The 20,209-nt window shown below is 39.3% G+C and overlaps 1 long non-coding RNA gene across 1 annotated transcript; it reads left to right on the top strand.

Annotated features, from left to right (window-relative positions):
* The first annotated feature begins 2,195 nt into the window (after positions 1 to 2,195).
* Positions 2,196 to 16,089, top strand: LOC132228499 (uncharacterized). The gene is made up of 3 exons (XR_009451358.1): positions 2,196 to 2,769; positions 12,586 to 12,868; positions 13,516 to 16,089. It is a non-coding gene; the product is annotated as an uncharacterized LOC132228499 (long non-coding RNA).
* Positions 16,090 to 20,209: the final 4,120 nt, after the last annotated feature.

Raw genomic sequence — 20,209 nt, 5'->3', positions numbered from 1 at the left:
AACAAAAAAAAATTTGCCTTTTGGTGAATTATTTAAAACCTTGGCTGACATTAGAATCTGGGCCACTGTGTCCAGAATCTCTGGGCAGAGGCCCTGGGGTCCCCATGCAATTGTGATTGTCAGCCAAGGTATTTTAAAGGATTCTAATTGATTTGCGGAGAAAACTCCCTTAGAAAGTTTTAGCTGTGACAATGATAGGCTTCTCTATGAAAGGTTTACAGACCTATCTTTGTAGAATTGATGTTTCTTAGATGTGACAATTTGTCATAATACATTATTTCTTCAAAGATCATTATGTACATTAATTTGGGGTAGTTTTTTTAGTGTGTGTGTGTGTTTTGTCAGCAGTGGTAAAGTCTGGATTCTAAGGAGGCTTTGTCCTCACCTACGGTTATTAAGATTTTGGGAATCACATACTATAAACCATTTTTAATTACAAGGTTACCAGTGAAATAAGATAAATTGTCTAGAGGCTTGCTCAAGAGTAGGCCTGATCTTCAGTTATTTTTTAACATCTGCTGTGGTAAGTGTTTTTATTGGCAGTGACTCTGGAGAGTACATATATTTGTTCAATAATTATTAAATAATAGAAATTCCAACATAAGTCTACAGATTTCAAAATAGGGAGCTTATTTCCCAAGAATAGATGATCGAAGGTAATGAACGGTGGGTGAACTTGGGTCTTTAGTTTCTAAGTAGTTATGTGAACTTGGGTGAGCACATAATGTCTCTAAGCCTCAATTTCTCACCTATAAAATGTAATAACAATGGCTGTTAAGATATTGTGTTATTAATCACAAAAGTCCTAACATTACATTATACTTGGAAATCAAATGGAGGGATAGAAAATTTGTCTTGCTTACTCCTGATTAGCTGCCACTGCTTTGGGCTGATTAACTGTGAATGGCTGGCTCCTGATGCCTTTCCCGTTAGCTTAATGACCTCTGTTAAGTTTTGGAGCATATGTGCTTAGAGCGTTTAGAACCCCTTGTGAAAAAGGGTGAGGTTGGGAAAATGGAAGACTGGAAGTTTCTTTCAACTGTTTGATGAAACCTAGGTAAGTTAGGATGTTTGATGTTTGTCAAAAGTCTCTGACAGTCTGGTCCTAAATCCTTAGAGAGAGAACATTAGAATCTTCTCCAGCTATTGTTCTTGGTTGTATGGACTTCCATGTTGATGGGAGTTTCTAGACATGGGAGGTGGCTGGAGAAGTTAGGTTTGTAAAACCTTTGTGAAAGCTTCTTTCAACTGTGGTAGAATTTGGTCTTGTCTTAATAACACCATACCTTTACATTTCTGGTTTATTGGGTGCTGAATGTAAATAAAAGAAGATTCTATCAAATGAACAACCTATAATTTGTTTAAAGTTGCCCCAGGACTCTAAAAGAACTGCAACTACTTGTCCTGATAGTTGTAAGTACCTGTGCTCTCTATATCACAACTTATTATGAGGGTCAGTTTAGATAATATACATAAATGAACTATTTATTACAGCCCTGGCCAGTGTGGTTCTGTTGGAGTATCATCCCATGCACAGAAGGTTCGTGGGTTCCGTCCCTGGTCAGGGCACATACCCAAGTTGTGGGTTTGATCCCTGGTCGGGGTGCATGTGTGTGTATGTGTGGTGTACAACTGATCAATGTTTCTCTTCAGTGACGTGGAGGTAGAAGTACCTTTCATCATGAATTAAAATACTTGGCATAGTGCCTGGTACAGAGTAAATAAATGCTTAAATGTTAGCTATCATTACTAATGCAGATTGAAACCTCTAAAACTTGTAAATTTAATTCTGATTGCACATTTACCTGTTAGATTATTACTTTTTTTTGTTTTTAAAAATATTTTTATCGATTTCAGAGAGGAAGGAAGAGGGGGAGAGAGAGAAACATCAATGATGAGAGAGAATCGTTGATTGGCTGCCCCTTGCATGCCCTCCCCTGGGGATCTAGCCCGAAACCCAGGCATGTGCCATGATTGGGGATCAAACTATGATCTCCTGGTTCACAGGTCCACACTAAACTGGTGAGCCACACCGGCCAGCCTTACGTTCTGATAATCCTATTACATAAGTAGTCTTTGTTATGGCAATGCATAATAATTGTGGTTAAGAAAAATATTTCAGTTTGATATGATCATTATAGAGCATTTTAAAGCCAGTTTCAACATTAAATGCTATAGCTGCATTGTCCAATATAGTAACTACTAGCCATTGTGGCTCTTGATCGCTTGAAATGTGTGCTTTTCCATCGAATTAAATGTGCTTTAAATTAAAATACACACTACATTTCAAAGACTTAGAAAATTAAGAATAACTAACAACTTAACATTGATCACATGTAGAAATGATAATATACTGGTTAAATAAAATATGTTAATTATATTTATTAATAAACTATAATTATTAACTATATTAACAATTTTGCCTATTTTTTACTTTTTAAAATGTAACTACTAGAAACGTTAAAATTACATATGTAGTTTACATTTGTGAGTCACATTATATTTTTATTGGACAGTGTTTTACTGGAGAATAAAATAACCAGCTAGCTGTACATAGGTGTCCCCCATACTTTGTTCATTTAGATTTAGGAAGTGACTTGTCACAAAGTGAACATCACCCACCTTATAGTGCTTTCTGTTGCTTCCAGTTTTCCGACTTGATTCTCAGGAATATGGAGACATGGTATAGTACTTTCTGAGCAATTCCTTGCTGAGGAATTTCTTTTCCCTGCTGGTTTGACATTAAACAGATTTGTGAACCTTTAGAAGGTAAGTGACTCCAGATTTGATCTTGTAGAATAAATATAATTTAAATCAAGGACTGAGGAAGAGTTGGGAGAAGGAAGAATACCTTTTATTTTTTTATGTTGATTATTTTCCCTTAAATGTGGTAAATGAATTTAAAAACCCTATTTGCTGCATTTTAACACCAACCTGAAATAAAAATATACTTAAAAGAATTTAAGTATTTAAGTTCAATATTTTTCTTTAGAACACAGATAGTTTTAAAGAAAAAGGATGGAAAAAGAGATACCATGAAAAATGTATCCAAAAGAGACCTGAAATGGTTATACTAGTATCAGGCAAAATAGATTTTATGATAAAATTGTTATCAGAGACAAAGGAGGACATTTTATTATGAAATTTAGGAAGATCTAAACAAATGAAAACTCATTGCATATGCATGGATTGAAAGACTTAATATCAAGATGGCAATACTCCCCAAGTTGACATACAGATTTAAGGTAATAACTGTTAAAATTTCAACTGCTTTCCCCCTCCCCCAGAAATGGATAAGTTGATCTAAAATTCATATTAATTGCAAGAGACTACAAATAACCAAAACAATCTTGAACCCAACAGAAGTTGGAAGACTTACACCTTGATTTTAAAGCTTACTACAAAACTTCAATAATGAAGACACTGTGGTACTGGCTTAAGGATAGAATATGGATCAATGGAATTAAATAGAGACTCCAGAAGTAAACCTTATATTTGTGGTCAATTGATTTTTTACAAGAATGCTGTGATGGTTAATGTTTCAACTTGGCTAGGCTATTACCAGTTGTTGGGTCAAACACTAGATTTATGGATATGATTAATATTTAAAATCAGTTGAGCCTTGGCCGGTTTTGTTCAGTGGTTAGAGTGTCGACCCTCAGACTGAAGGGCCGAAGGTTCTATTCCAGGCAGGGGCACATGCCCCAGTTTTGGGCTTGATCCCAGGTTCTGGTTGGACACATGCAGGAGGCAGCCAGTTGGCATGTTTCTCTCACCTCAATGTTTGTCTGTCTCTGTCTGTCTCTGCCCTCCCTTCCACTCTCTCTGAGGAATCAGTGGAAAAAGTGTCCTGAGGTGAGGATTAAATGAATGAATGAATGAATGAATGAGTAATAAATAAATAAAATCAGTTGATTTTAAGTAGAGCAGATTAACCTCCACCAGGGGGGGTGGGTCTCATCCAAATAGTAAAGGCCTTGATGGAAAGCAGACTGAGTTTTCCGGAGAAGAAGCAATTCTGCTTCAAGTCTGCAACACAAACACCTGCCGGCTTGCTCTGCAAATTTCAGTATTGAACATCAACTTTTACATAAAATTCACTTGCTAGTCTGCCCCTATAGACTTCAGTCATACCAACCCCACAATAATGTAAGCTAATTTCTTAAAATAAATCTATCTATATTCTATTGACCTTATTTCTCTGGAGAACACTGATGGATACAGGTGCCAAGACCATTTAGTGTTGGAACAGACTTTCCAACAGATGTTATGGTACAACTGGATATCCACATGCACAAGAATGAAGCTAGACTACTACTTCACACATATATGAACCTCAAAACAGAGCCTAGACCTAAATGTAGGAGCTAAAACTATAAAATTCTTAGAGGGTAGCAGACCAAATCTTCATGGCCTTGGATTAAGCAGTCATTTCTTAGATGTAACACCAAAATCACAAAAGAAAAAAGGAAAAAATAGATAAATTAAACTTTATTGAAGTTAAAAACTTTTGTGCTTTAATGGGTTGTCTTTTCATCAAGAAAGTGAAAAGACAACCCATAGAATGGACAAAAATATTTGCAAATCATATATTTTATGGGACTTTTATCCAGAATATATAAAGAACTGTTATATCCAATAATAAAGAGACAAACCAATTCAAAAGTGGGTAAAACATTTGAATAGACATTTCCCCAAAGAAGATATAAGAATACAAGTGGCTAATAAGTACAATAAAAGATGATCAATATCATTAGTCATTACAGACATGCAAATCAAAACCACAATGAAATATCACTTCATTTCCATTAGAATGGCTATACTAAAAAAGACAATAGCAAGTCTGGTAAGGATGTGGAGAAATTGAAACCCTCATACATTGCCTATGGGAATATAAAATGATGTATTCAATTTAGAAAACAATTTGGTAATTCTTTAAAAGTTACAGAGTTACTATATGATGCAGCAATTCTACTCCTAAGTATATGCTCGAGAGAAATGCTAACATATGTCTACACAAAAAACTTGTACATGAATGTTCATAACATTATTCATAATAGCCACAAAGTGGTAACAAGCCAAATGTACATCAACTGATGAACAGGTAAAATGTGGTGTAGCCATACAATGGGATATTATTTGGCAATAAAAAGAAATGAAGTACTGATATATACCAGAACATGGATCAACTTTAAAAACATGGTAAGTTATGCTTATCAGTAGAGCAGTGACCTTGGAATAGCCCTTATAATGGAACACAGAGATTAACCTTGACAAGATTAAAATCAACAGAACTAGATAGAGAGAGGATTTTTGGCAAAGGTCTGATAAGAAACTATGGAAATAAAACAAGGAACTGTAGAAGGTTACCCAAAACATGCCATGATGTGATTATAGAGGCATGCTTATAGGATCAAATGGTATAAATACAGATGTAACAGGACAATAAAGACAGAACCTGGCTATGCTGATCAACTGGAAAAAAACAAAAAACAAAACAAAACATGGTAAGTTAAAGAAACCAGACATAAAAAATGGTTCCATTTATATGAAATGTCTAGAATCAGCAAATCCATAGAGACAGAGAGTAGAATAGTGGTTGTCAGGAGCCAGGGGATGGGGGCGGGGGTGGGGAGAAGTGGAGGGAGCAAGAGAGGAGGTAATGTGGAGTGACTGCTAATGGATATGGAGATTCTTTTTGAGGTGATAAAAATGTTCTGGAATCTGATAGTGGTGATGGATCACAACTCTGAATATATGAAACACTATTGTATACTTTAAAAGGGTGAACCGTGTGGCTTGGAGCTCGAGGTGCCTTTCCCCACCTCCTTCTTTCCCCAGGACATTCCACCCCAAGCACACTGCTGGAACCTCTCTTTCCTCTTTTGTCTCTCAAGGAGTCTCTCTCTCTCTCTCTCTCTCTCTCTCTCTCTCTCTCTATCCCTCCCTCCCTCCCTCCCTCCCTGTCCCTCCCCCTCCCCCCTAAGATCCAAGGGAACTTTTTAGCTGTAACTTGTTTCCTGAACCCATTTCTTCTATGGCTCACTTCTTCTACCTCTGTGACTTCCTAAATAAACTTTCTCTAAAAAAAATAAAAGATGAACTTTATGGAATGTGAATTATATCTCAAGAAAGCTATTATTTTTAAGAATGTTTTCCCTTAGAGATCTGAAGGAAATGGATCCAGATCTCAATTACTGTTTTTCTATTTTCACAATATTTTTAACTCAGTTCAAAATACATGGATGATAACATTCATAACCCTCAAACCTTCTGGACATTCCTAAACCAGTATTGGGGGTGAGGGGGGATATGATTTAGGATATTTTCCTCTCCATCTATTTGCTATTTATAGCAAGTATCTTACAGTTTAGACACAATGACATACATATTTTACCTCATGCATTATGATGGCATACATAGTGGAATATTAATTGTGACATCAATCCACATCTCAAATTAGTATCCCCTGGCAGGATAGATTTTCTAATGGTCTAAAGTTCATGAGGAAGAAACAAAAGGAACTTTATAATAGTTCATATTCTTCAGTTCTACCCACTCTGTGTAGTAGTATTTCATGCCACATTTTATTGTTAGTATTTATTCAACAAACAATTTTTTAGCAAATATTTATTGGGCACCTTCTCTGCAGTAGGCACTCATAGGCTGTTGTGATTCAGTAGTGAGCAAGTAGACTGGGTTCCCACCTCCATGGAGCTCATAATCTTTTCAAAGATATCAGGCAATGAACAAGTAAATTGGGTAGAAAAGATAATTTTATATAGTGACCACTGAAGGAAAGGAAAATGAGGTCAAGAATGACTGGGACAGAGTTGGGTACTACTTTAGGGACATAGTCTTTTGAGGGGAGGTGATATTTGAGCTGAGACTTGAAAGACGGGGAGACAAGAAATGAGGGAAATTCCCCCAAACAAAGGAGACAGGGGTACAAAAACCCTAAGACAAAAATGAGTCTGGTGTATTCCAACAAAGAAAGACTATAGCGAGAGGGGAGTAAGCACTGAGGGAAGGGGCTGGGGGGTAGGCATTGGCCAGATCACCTAGGACATTGTGATAGTTTAGTTCTATGACTTTCCAAGTGGAACGAGAAACCATTTATTTGATGGTTAAGTAAGAGGTATGACCTGGAAATCAGCTTTAAAAGATCATTCTGGCTGCTACATAGGAAATGCACTGTAGGAGGGAGTGGGGAAGCTAAGACAGTATTGGGAGGTCATTATAGGACTCCAGGTCAGAGAAGATAGTGGCCTGGACTACAGCCACCCACCGTGTCCAAAGTGGTCAGATTTAGATACTTTTCTTTTGGAAATAGAGCCGGATATAGGGTGCAGAGGCAGCTCCAAGTTTTGTGGGACCTGAAACATATATAATTTGAGGGACCTCTATAAGAAAAGTAAACTGAACACAAAATGAGGTGTCTTGGAAGGGTTCTGTGCAAGTTGAAGGGCCTGCAGCTCAAACTTCATGAGCTTCGTGGGGGCTCCACCTCTGTCAGGGATGAGATGGATGTAGCAAGGATGCCTAGGTTTTGAGGCTTAGCAGTGGTGATGCCATTAAGATGAGAATGTGTTTGGGGTACGGTCTAGAAAGGAGAAAATAAGAGTCAGGTTTCCTTCATGGGAAGTTTGAGATGCCTCATAGACAAACAAGAGGTGATGTCCAGGAAGCAGTTGGACAGAGGAACCAGGAGCTCCGGAAGAGGGCAGAGTTGGAAATGTCAACTTAATGTGTCATATTTATGGCATCTAAAGCTCTGGAGGTAGATGACATCACCTGGGGAAGAGAAAAGAGCATGAAGGACTCAGCCCTCAGACATCACAACACTTAGAGGTCAGGCAGAGGAGGTTTTTAATTCATAATACAGATATCATAAGAGGGAGCTAGTGGCAGTACATTGAATATGTCTCCTTAAATTCTAATTCCCTTTTGATCACTGATTGCAAGGGTTTCTTTAACACCTAAGAGTCCACTAAAATGTAAAGATCGTTGGAATGCCAAGTCGGCACAAATGTTAAAGAAAAGTAAATTACACAACACTTTCTTTTAAGGGATTACTTTTATTGTTTGATGCTTCGGGAGAAGTGGTATTTTCTTGGTGCTCCTCTAAGTTTTCTTCAACCATCTAATCTACTTCTCCACCTCTTATTTAGAAAGAATGCTTTACAAAGAAATTAGATCAAACTAATACTGAGATGTCAAATGCTGTCCTCCCACCTCAATCTAAGACATGGCTAATTAGTTTTATTTACGCTTAAGTTTGTGCTTGATTATCAGAAATAATATACCTGCTATTTTAGGTGCACCCTCTCTCCCAGGAGCATGCCTGCTTTCCCTGCCCCTTCTTCTTCCTCCACATGCGTGCATCTCTTAAACTCTAAGGGCCCCAGGAGACTTGTGGCCAGGGGAGCGGTGGCAGCAATAGCTCCTCCTCGGCTGACCCCCTGAACCTATCTCCAAGGCTCCCTTTTCTCTGACTTCTCAGTAAGCTCATTTCTGTTGCTGTGACTAATTTCTCAGTAAGCCAAAGCTCCCACCTAGGCTCTCTCCTCCAGTTTCTTCTGTCCTACGCCCTTCCTTGTTTCACTGTTCGCAGCTTTAAACAACATACTCACAAGATACCTGCCATATATATATATAAAATTTTATTTATTTATTTAAATTTTTTTATTGATTTCAGAGAGGAAGGCAGAGGGAGAGAGATAGAAACATTAATGACGAGAGAGAATCATTGATGGGCTGCCTTCTGCACACCCCTTCCTGGGGATTGAGCCCACAACCCAGGCATGTACCCTGACTGGGAATCGAGCCATGACCTCCTGGTACATACATCAACTCTAATCCACTGAGCCACACCTGGCTGGGCTATACCTAATATTATAAAGAATGCAAAAAAGGGATGGGAAAGGAAGGTATGTGTTTTAAGTTCTGTCTGGTATGTAAAATAAGAATAATCTTGGAGCCATGCTATAAAAATGCTTGCGTTGTAGGAATTCAGCTATACCACAGGCCAAATATTTTCTCTTAAAACATAACTACATGTAGAAAATATTGACAGAATGCAGCTTAAAAATGGAATATGCATCCTTATAGCTAAGTACCATCATTTTAAAGGGATCTCGTTACACTATTAATCAGGCTGGTTAGACTCAGTTTTCAGACTCCTGCTCTTCCAGGGCTCTGCCCTTCTGAATGGATCATTTCGTGGTTATGAGATTGAGAATAAGGGCTAAATCTTTTCTAAGGAGAGAAGAGGACTATTCTATTTAAAAACTAGAAGGAAGTCATAATACTTAAGCTATTAACTTTAGAAGAAGCTTTATGGGTAAAATATATATGTATCCAATTTCATCTGTTGATAGGTTACAAAGCATGAAATCAATGTAGAGAAAGTTAAAGAGGTACTTTTTTTTTAATGTATTGAATTTAGAGAGGGAGAAAGAAAGAAGAGAGAGAGAAAGAGAAACATCCATTGTTGTTCCATTTATTTATGCATTCATTGGTTGATTCTTCTATGTGCCCTGACCTGGGATTGAAACCCCATCTGTGAAAACAAACAAACAAACAAAAAACCCCACCTGTGTGTATGGGGACACTATTCTAGCCAACTGAGGTACTGGGCCAGGGCTAAGAGGTACTGTTTTTAATAGGGTAGTCAGGGGAAACCTTTCTGAAGAGGTGATATTTTAGCATCTGAGAATGGATTGCTTCTTGGAACTTAATTTTGTGGAAAAGCAAAGTTATTTAATAAATTAATATTAAAAATACTCAATCTTTTTTTTATATAGCAGGTTTTAATTCATAATAAAACCTAACAAGTTTTCATCATTTTCTGTAAGTGCTAACTTTCTATACTTTATCTCAATGAATCCTCACATTTAACCAACAAGGCTTCAACCATTTTGTCATGAAAACATTTATTGGGGTCAGGAGATCCTGGCTCCATTCGCAGCTTCACTACTAACTCACTCTGACCCTGAACTGGGCTCTCAATGCTCCCCTAGGCCTCCATTTCCTCATCGGTAAATTGGGAGAGCTGGACTAGATCCCCAGGGTATCTTTTTTCAGCTACAACATTTGAGCATCATTAAATCAATTATCTCACTGTGTTGAAATAGAGTGATGATTACAGAGGCCACTTAGCCCTGCTCTTCCAGAAACCAAATTGCTCTGGATCTCTGGGACCTGAGGTCTTATATCTCTGCTTGCATTTTGGAAGATTTTTCTCCCCCCATTTTCCCTGTCAGCCAGCTGCCACGTACTGTAGCTGACAACATAAAATGACAGCTGTCTCTCCTTGTCAGCTGGTCTTATCATCTGGTTTGCTGCGTGCCTTGGAAGCCAGGTACCTGAATGCATTAGATGGAATATGAAACAGGCACAAAGTAGAGAGTTGGGTCTATTTCACGTAGAGTACCATGCATGAGCTTGACAATTATTTGGCCACTCAGGTATTTTTTATTTTGGGGTTCATAACTTTGTTGTATAGGTGTAATTCTTCTAGAATGCTAACACAAACCTCTCACTACTGGTATTATGAATATATATATTTCATACACACAAACACAAAAGTGACAGGACAAGAGAGCAGAACTGCTTAGGGAGGTATAAATTAAACTTCCTATATAATAAAAGGGTAATATGCAAATCGACTGAATGGCGGAATGACCAGCCGCTATGATGCACACTGACCACCAGGGGGCCGATGCAGGAGCTGACCCTTGGTGGTCAGTGTGCTCCCACAGGGAGAGCACTGCTCAGCCAGAAGCCCTGAGTTGGGCTCACTGCTGGTGAACGCAGCAGCAGTGGCAGGAGCCTCTCCCACCACTGCAACAGAGTTAAGGATGCCTGACTGATGGCTTACATCCCCTGAGGGCTCCCAGACTGCGAGAGGGTGCAGGCTGGGCTGAGGGACCCCTAGTGCACGAATTTTGTGCACTTGGCCTCTAGTTATATAATAAAGACATTGCCACACTGGCCAGAGTGGCTCAGTGCCTGGGCATCCTCCCATCCACTGAAAGGTTGCCTGTTCAATTCCTAGTCAGGACAATGCCTGGGTTGGGGCTTGATCCCCATTAGGGGCCTGCAGGAGGCAGCTGATCAATGTTTCACTCTCACATTGGTGTTCCCCTCTCTCTCTCCCTTCCTCTCTCTTTAAAAAACAATAAAAAAATATTTATTTCAAAAAAGATATTACCATTTGACAAGTCCTCTCTATCTAATTTTCTTTGTGAGATGACATTTTGGCTTTGTTATACTTAGTTAGGTGATTACATTCTAGGAGAAGCAGTTAAATAAGGTAGTTCAGCCCTGGCCAGTGTGTCTCAGTGATTAGAGCACTAAAGGGTCACAGATTTGATTCCTGGTCGAGGGCACGTACCTGGGTTGCATGTTCAATTCCTGGCCTGGTCAAAGCGGAAGGCAACTGATCAACTGATGTCTCACTTGAGCACTTTCTCTCTTTCTCCCTCCCTCTCTCCCTCCCTCCCTCCCTATCTCCCTCCTTTTCACTGTCTTTAAAAATCAATGGGAAAAATATCTTCAGGTGAGGATTAACATACATACATACATAAATACATACAATAAAGTAGTCTGTTAAGTAAGTAGTCTTTTGACATCTTAGTGATTGATTTAATTTCTACAATGAAAATGAATTATGTTTTTTCTCATTTACGAGTACATTAAGATAAAATGTACTCAGCCTCTGAGAGGACAGAACCATAATGTATAGAGGCCCAAGATGGGTTCTCCAAACATTTTAAACAGAACTTACTTTGAAACACTTGAGAAATTTAAGCCCCTAAGTGTCAGACTGCTTGTAAGTACTTTTTTCTATAGGAAAGTTAGGTAAAATATCCTGGTGTATTGGATTTTGTTTAATTGGTGAATAGAAGGTACAATGATCAAGAAATAAATAACATGCTCTGGCTGTGTAGCTCAATTGATTAGAACATCATCCCAATATGCTGGGTTGCAGGTTTGATCCTCCGTCAGGGAAGATATGAGAATCAACCAATTAATGCATAAATAAGTAGAACAACAAAAATCGATGTTTTTCTCTCACTCTCTTCCCCATCCCCCCATTCCCCCATCAGTATATAAAAATTAAATGAAAAGAAGTAAATATCACAATTGTAGGAGAAAATAGTAAGAGCTTTCTGTTAGAAAGGAAATAAAGAACACAATTAGTAGTGGCCAGAGACAGAACAAAAATACATTTGATAATTACAGTCTTACTTGGGTGCTGCAAGGATCCTGATCAGGGAAAACAGCTCTGCCCATACATGGGTCCTGGAAAGGATTCTCCCCGGAACCACCTAAATGAAATAAAAACTCATTTTTACTGTTTCAATATGGTTACACAAGTAATTAGGACAATAGTTTATATTCTTCTGGGCAACTCTAATAAAAAGTGCTACGTTCTTAAGTACATGGAGATAGTCACCAGGCCCTTTAAGACACAGTATCCAATAATAATGAGCAATCGTGAAATTCTCATTCTTTCATTCTTGGTTTCTGTCTAGTAAGTACTCAGAATCCTTTTTTCTGGCCTTGCCTTCTTCTTAGGTACCACTGTGGGGACTCCAGAGAGTGACAGGGTTGAAAGGGTCCCCTGGATCTCCCACAGAGAGACTTTCCTCCAGAATCACCCTCAATGATCCCTCAGTATGGATTAAGTTCTTAAACTTTTTCATCTGAATTTGAGGTTTGGGGATGGCTTACAGTAGTCAAAGCTGTTCTTGGCACTATGGTCGCTCCAGTCGTGGCATGTCATGAAGCCCACTGTCCGGCCTCCTGGCTCAGAGACGTCACCATGGAGACGTCTGACTGCAATTGTGACCCGCTGCAGGTGAGCAGTGCTGCACTGTTGGCTCATTTCAGTTTGCCCACCAGACAACTTGTATGGGCCATTCAGGCACTCAGATAGTATGGGCTAACCTAACTGTCCCCAAAGCCATGGGAGCGAAAGGGAGCTCTGGCCTTTGAGAACTCAAAACAAACCTCATGATGTTGAGGGCTGCTCAGATTGGAAACAAATATATCAACAACATCAGTTTGAAACAGTAGTTTCTTTACCTATGGATTTCAGTTCTGTTCTCCAACTCAATACTGAAAAGAGAAACTGATCTCTCATAGAGACAAAGAAAAATTTGTATGGGAGCAAAAGAAAATTCCCTATTAAATGAGTTTATGGCATTTTGTAGTTTAATTTTTATGTGACATATTACCTTAGCAGATTTGTCCTAGTTTGTCCTAGTCCTCGATAACCTAGTTTCACTACATGTAGAATTCCATCATTCTATTTATTAATTTTCGTAGATAATGAATTAAAACCAAACTTCTTGGTTTTTAAAATTGTTTCAGAGGAATCATTTCAGAAACTCGGGGATCATTTCAGAATACTTCCTACCTATACCTACCAGGAGAAGTGTACTAACAAGTCAATACACAGGATCAGACACAAATTCAACTAACTATAGCCTTGAAAATTTTCAGATGGTGGCAGAGTAGGAGGATGCTGCACGGACATGCTCCCAGACACAAGATGGAATAATGACTGAAATATGGAAAGGCTTCCTGAATAATCAATGGAAAACTCACAGGAGAGAACCCTGATACCCAAGGACTGAAGATGGAGACCACATAGAGACTGGTAGGAGGGGCGGAGGCACCAAAGGGCTGGCCAGGCACCCACAGACAGCAACTGAAGTCCCGGAGAGATATCTCAGCTGTGGGGGGTGCCACTGAGAACTCTGGGATCTAATCCTGAAGCTGGGCTCCTCAGCAGAGAGCACCAAACTGAGGAGGGTAGCCACATAACATCTAGCTGTGAAAAGCAGAGGAGTGCTGTCTGCCAGGGAGGGGCAGCTGAAAGTTTGGGCACCCTCTTACAGGGTCAACACACAGAAATTCCCTGTGGAGCCACCCACCTTGTGCTCTGGCAGAGGGAGGGTGAAGTAGACTGGAGCTGTGAGAGCAGAACCCAGGACTGGGGATTTGGAGGATAGAGCTCAGAAGGCAGACACCCCAAGTTTCCTGCACTGAGTCATTCCCTCACACAGTGGAGGACATCTTTTCCACATAGACATCTGCCTTGCCTGGGGGGGGGGGGGGGGGGAAGACAGTCAACACACCCTATTGAAAAATACCTTGCCCTGAGGCCACTGATGAGATTAAAGGTAACAATTAGCCTCCAGGCAGAAGCAACTGCCCCACCCTATTGAAAAAACTCTCATCACACCTGAGGACGATTGCCTGGGGGAATCCTATTAGTCTGTAGACCAGTGGTTCTCAACCTTCCTAATGCTGTGACCCTTTAATACAGTTCCTCATGTTGTGGTGACCCCCAATTTCATTGTTACAAATTGAACATAATTAAAGCATAGTGATTAATCACAAAAACAATATGTAATTGTATTTGTGTTTTCTGATGGTCTTAGGCGACCCCTGTGAAAGGGTCGTTTTACCCCCAAAGGGTTCGCGACCCACAGGTTGAGAACCGCTGCTGTAGACAGAGGCGGACTCTGGAGGCTTTGATTCTTTGCCTGATCCAATTAGTCAGAAACAGCCTTTAACACTGTCCTGCACTAGAGATTGAGAGGTATATACTATAGAGGATCTACTTAAAACATAGTCACAAACCCAAACAGACAACAAAATGAGGAAACAAAGAAACAACTCCCAAATGAAAGAACTAGAGAATTCTCCAGAAGAGGAGATAAATGAAGCAGAGATAAGAAATTTATATGAAACAGAGAGTTCAGAGTAATGATGTTAAAAATACTCAACAGTATGAAAAAAGATATAGTAACTATGAAAAAAGAACAGTCTGAGTATCTGAATGGATACAAAAACATGACCCAACTATATGCTGTCTACAAGAGACCCACCTCAAAACAAAAGACATATACAGGATGAAAGTGAAGGGATGGAAAAAAGTAAAGGGATGAGATAAAGAATGACATAACACAAATAAAGAACACATTGGAAGGAATACACAGCAGATTAGGGGAAGCTGAGGATCGAATCAGTGAATTAGAAGCCAGTTGAAAATAACACTCAATTAGAGAACCAAAAAGAAAAAACAATTAAAAAACAGAGGACAGCTTAAGGGAGCTGTGGGACAATGTGAAATGTAACAATATTAGAATAGTAGGTGTGCCAGAAGAGGCAGAAAGGGATAAAGGAGTAGAGAAGGTATTTGAAGAGATAATGGTAGAAAACTTCCCTAACCTGGTAAAGGAAAAAGTCACACAAGTTCAGGAGGCACAGGGGACCCCAAACAAGAAGAACCCAAACAGATCCATGCCCAGATACACCATAATTAAAATGCCAAAAATTAAAGACAAAGAGAGAACCTTAAAGGCAGCAAGAGAAAAGAAAACTGTCACCTACAAAGGAAATCCCATAAGACTGACACCTGATTTCACATCAGAAACTCTACAGGCCAGAAGGTTAATGTGTCTGTGGTGGTTACAGCACATCAATAAACTGACTTACCCCAACACTTATTTTATTACTTACAAGAAAGATGGTGAATTGTGTTGACTTACCCCCACCAAGTACCATTTGACTGGCTAAGGAAACTTCACTACATGTGTTAACTTTATGAACATAGGTATTTGGGATTGGCAGTGGTGTGTGACAGGCAGAAGCGTGTCTTTAACACTGATGCCACGGTGGGCACAGCTGCGTGCAGGCTAACTACAATTAACTGGCCCAAGGCACCAGGCACCAGCTCCCCTCAATGCCAGTGTGTCGAGGGAGCCTGCAAACTATCTGCCCAGTCCATTCCCTTTACCAAGCCTGTCAACAGTCCTGGGAGTTTCTCTGTAGGAATTTCTTTGATGACAGGAACCCTGGACTATGAAAAAAAAAAAAAGTACTCAAGGTAATGGAAAGCAAGGATCTGAGACCAAGATTGCTATATCCAGCAAGGCTATCATTCAAAATAGATGGTCAAATAAAGAGCTTTTCAGACAAAAAAAGGCTAAAGGAGTTCATCACCACCAAGCCAGCATTACAAGAAATGCTAAAGAGATTGCTGTCAGGGATTGCTGAGAAAATGAAACAGAGAGAGAAACCTAGCCATACAGAATTAAAATGGCTATAAATAAGTACCTCTCAATAATAACCCTAAATGTAAATGGATTAAATGCTTCAATCAAAAGGTGTAGGGCTGTGGTTGGCAAACAGCGGCTCGCAAGCCACATGCGGCCCTTTGGCCCCTTGAGTGTGGCTCTTCCTAAGCCTTAGGAGTACGCTAATTAAGTTAATAACAATGTACCTACCTATATAGTTTAAGTTTAAAAAATTTGGCTCTCAAATGAAATTTCAATCGTTGTACTGTTGATATTTGGCTCTGTTGACTAATGAGTTTGCCGACCACTGGTGTAGGGTATCTGAATGGATACAAAAACATGACCCAACTATATGCTGTCTACAAGAGACCCACCTCAAAACAAAAGACATACACAGGATGAAAGTGAAGGGATTAGAGAAAATCTTCCATGCAAATAGAAAGAAGAAAGCTGGAGTAGCAATACTGTACTCATAGCCAACAAAATAGACTTTAAAAGCATCATGCTAAGTGAAATAAGTAGGTGGGAGAAAGATAAATATCATATGATCTCACGCATTTGTGGAATATAATGAACAACATAAACTGATGAACAAAAATAGAGCCAGAGGGGGGTAAAATATTCTAGAAACTAATAGAGCCAGTCCTGTTATTTGCAGATTTTTAATATTTCCTACAACTTTTGTGATATGATACTATGTTAGTACAGTTTTGGTAATATTATTATACTTTTTATTCTTGAAATATTAATGTATATTGCATGCAATATTATTATATGTAAGATCATTTTTCTTGAATAATTGGTGTTGCATGTAACATTATGATATTTAAAATTTTTTTTCTTGAAATAAAAAAAGCTGAAAAAAAAGAAAATTTTCAAACCAAAAAGTAAAAAAGAAAAGAAAAAAGAATTGTTTCAGAAGACGTGTACAGGTCCCTTTGGATGGGTTACATTTTTTTTTCTTGGTAAAATGCCTAGTCTAAGCACTTTCAGCATCAGCTTGAAAGCTCTTCCTTCAACACCATTCCTTGCTTCTTTATCCTCACTTCGGTGTAGTTTGTTCTGATGTTTTGGCTCATGGGCAGGGGTGATGGCAGTGAGGTGTCCTCGTGGCTCTTTGCTTATGCAGGTTAAGAATCAGTGATTGAATGATTATAAGATGTATGAAGAACATATTAAAAGAATGGATCCTGGCTGGTGTGCCTCAGTGGTTGAGTGTTGATCCATGCATCAAGAGGTGGCAGCCATTCCCCAGTCAGGGGCATGCAGGAGGCAGCTGATTGATATTTTTCTCATCAGTGTTTTATCTCTTTCTCCCTCTCTCTAAAATCAATAAAAACGTTAAAAAAATCCAATCCAATCAGTGAACACAGCATGAAGTGGACATAGCAAAAGGCTGAGGAGACTTGATTTCTCCTTTTATGACTCAAGGTGAGATTTTGGAGAAGTCACATGACCTCTCATGTGTACATCTTCATTGATGTAAAATGGACATCATATAATCTGCCTACCTTTCTCTAAGAAGTGCTTCCATTAAATGACTAGAGAAGAAAATATTGTAAAGCAAAGATTTTAACAATGGTTTACATATAATTCAAAATAAAAACTCTGTTGTTGAAAGGCTTCTTTTCTTAGAGAAGAAAACTCAAATCACCTAATTTCTTTTTTAGCCATTTCACTTTGATCTTATCATCTCTTTAAAAATGAATATGAGCCCTAGCCGGTTTGGCTCAATGGATAGAACATCAGCCTGCGGACTGAAGGGTCCCAGGTTTGATTCTGGTCAAGGGCACATGCCTGGGGTTGCAGGCTTAATCCCCAGTAGGGGTCATGCAGGAGGCAGCCGGTCAATAATTCTCTCTCATCATTGATGTTTCTATCTCTCTCTCTCCCCCTCCCTTCCTCTTTAAAATCAATAAAAACATATTCTTTTAAAAAATGAATATGACAGTAAAATTTAAAGCAAACATGAAAAGAAAAGCTTAATGAAATCATGATAAATGTGAACAAAGCTAAGAACATAAAAAAATTAATAAAACTGCCCCAGCTGGTTTGGCTCAGTTGACGAAACGTTGGCCTGAGGACTGAGGGTCCCAGGTTCAATTCCAGTCAAGGGCACATGCCTGGGTTGCAGGCTTGATCCCCAGTAGGGGGTGTGCAGGAGGTAGCCGATCAATGATTCTCTCTCATCATTGATGTTTCTATTTCTCTCTCCCTCTCCCTTCCTCTCTGAAATCAATAAAAAATATATTTAAAAAAATTAATAAAACAGATTTCTGCCCTAGCTGGTTTGGCTCAGTGGAGAGAGTGTTGGCCTACAGACTGAAGGGTCCCGGGTTTGATATGGTCAAGGGCACATGCCTGGGTTGCGGGCTCCATCCCCAGTGTGGGGCGTGCAGGAGGCAGCTGATCAACGATTCTCCCATCATTGATGTTTCTTTCTCTCTATCCTGCTCTCTTCCTCTCTGAAATCAATAAAAATATATTAAAAAATAGATTCCTTTCAAATTTGGCCTTGTAAAGCCTATGTTAATTGTAAAACTGTTAAGCATATTTCTATCTGACCCTTCCCTTACATTTTTACTGATTTCACTGTTAACTTGTCTTATCTTTCTGGTCAGCTCTCAGAAACCAGAAGTCAAGGGACCATATCCAATTCTCCTTTGTAATGCCTCAATGCCTATAACAATGAATGTACCTGGTATTACTCTGTAAACACTGATGTTACTTGTTGCCTGGTAATGGAAGAGGTTAAAGTGCTAAATGTAAACATGACAGTGAAAATTTTGCCATCCAGATAGATATTTTATATGGGCCTAATGATTCATGAGAACCATGAAACTAATTAAAAGCATCTTGGGCAAATATCTCATGATATTTATGAGGTCAATTACATAATATCACATGATATTCATGAGGTCAAATACATAATAAGGAGATAGGAAACTGAACAACAGACATAAGAATTTACACACGTAAATGAGTACTGATCATTAAAGTAGGGAGACTGCTTTTTCCAATGACAGCACCACACCACTGCTCAAAATGGTATGGAAATTCCTGTATTGGGAATTCTGTGGAAAGTCTGATTGTCACCTTTCTTTTCTTTTCTCTTTAAAAATATTTTTTTATTGATTTCAGAGAGGAAGGGAGAGGGAGAGAGAGATAGAAACATCAGTGATGAGAGAGAATCATTGATCGGCTGCCTCCTGCACTGAGGATCGAACCCGCAACTCAGGCATGTGCCCTGACCAGGAATCAAACTGTGACCTCCTGGTTCATAGGTTGAGGCTCAACCACTGAGCCACGTTGGCCAGGCCCAACTGTTATCTTTCAGGAGAATCAACCTCATTACTTACAGTCACACAATGTGGCTAATGGTGTCTCTTTTTTCTCTCTTGGGAGCTATTGAATTATCAGCACATAGGATGTTTTGTGACTCCAGTACTGAGCCAATTACTGAATAATTGGAGTTAGAGATGGGCCTCCCTAAGAAGGAAAATGAACATCCATTGAACGGAGACTGACATTGTTCTGGATGCTTTCAGTGTGTTATTGCATCCTTAAAACAGCCCTTAGTGATAGGTGGTTCTTTGCTGAAGAATCAGGGTTGTTGATTCAGGAACATATACATGTGTCCTGGGCCCTGGACAAGTTCCAGTGGGCTGTGCAAAGTCTGAAGCTGCTGACAGGTGTTCCTCCTGCTGGGGATCACTTGGCACATTGTTTGCTGTTACTGGGAGGCCCTCCGGGGACACAGCAACAGCTTCTTTCTTAACACAACAATTAGAACTGCTCACGAACAGCAGTGGTGGTTGCTAGCTTTGGCTCACTAAGGTGTCCACCTGGACAGGGGTCAGGCAGTTCTGAGGCTGACTTTGCTCCTAAAGTCTACCTTTTAAAACTCAAAAAGAGCAACAAGAACTCATACAGCTGATGAAAGTGAAGAGTGATACAACCCTTTGGAAAATAGTTTACCATTATCTTACAAAGTTGAAAATAAACATACCTATTATCTAGAAGTTCCTTTCCTGTGTGTATTCTCTAGAACAATGCATGCCCATGTGCTCCCGGGTACAGTAATGTTCATGACAGCCTTGCTTACATAG

This window comes from Myotis daubentonii, chromosome 2 (assembly GCF_963259705.1).
Source record: "Myotis daubentonii chromosome 2, mMyoDau2.1, whole genome shotgun sequence".
Lineage (NCBI taxonomy): Eukaryota > Metazoa > Chordata > Mammalia > Chiroptera > Vespertilionidae > Myotis > Myotis daubentonii.
This window is presented reverse-complemented; position numbering and strand designations above follow the sequence as displayed.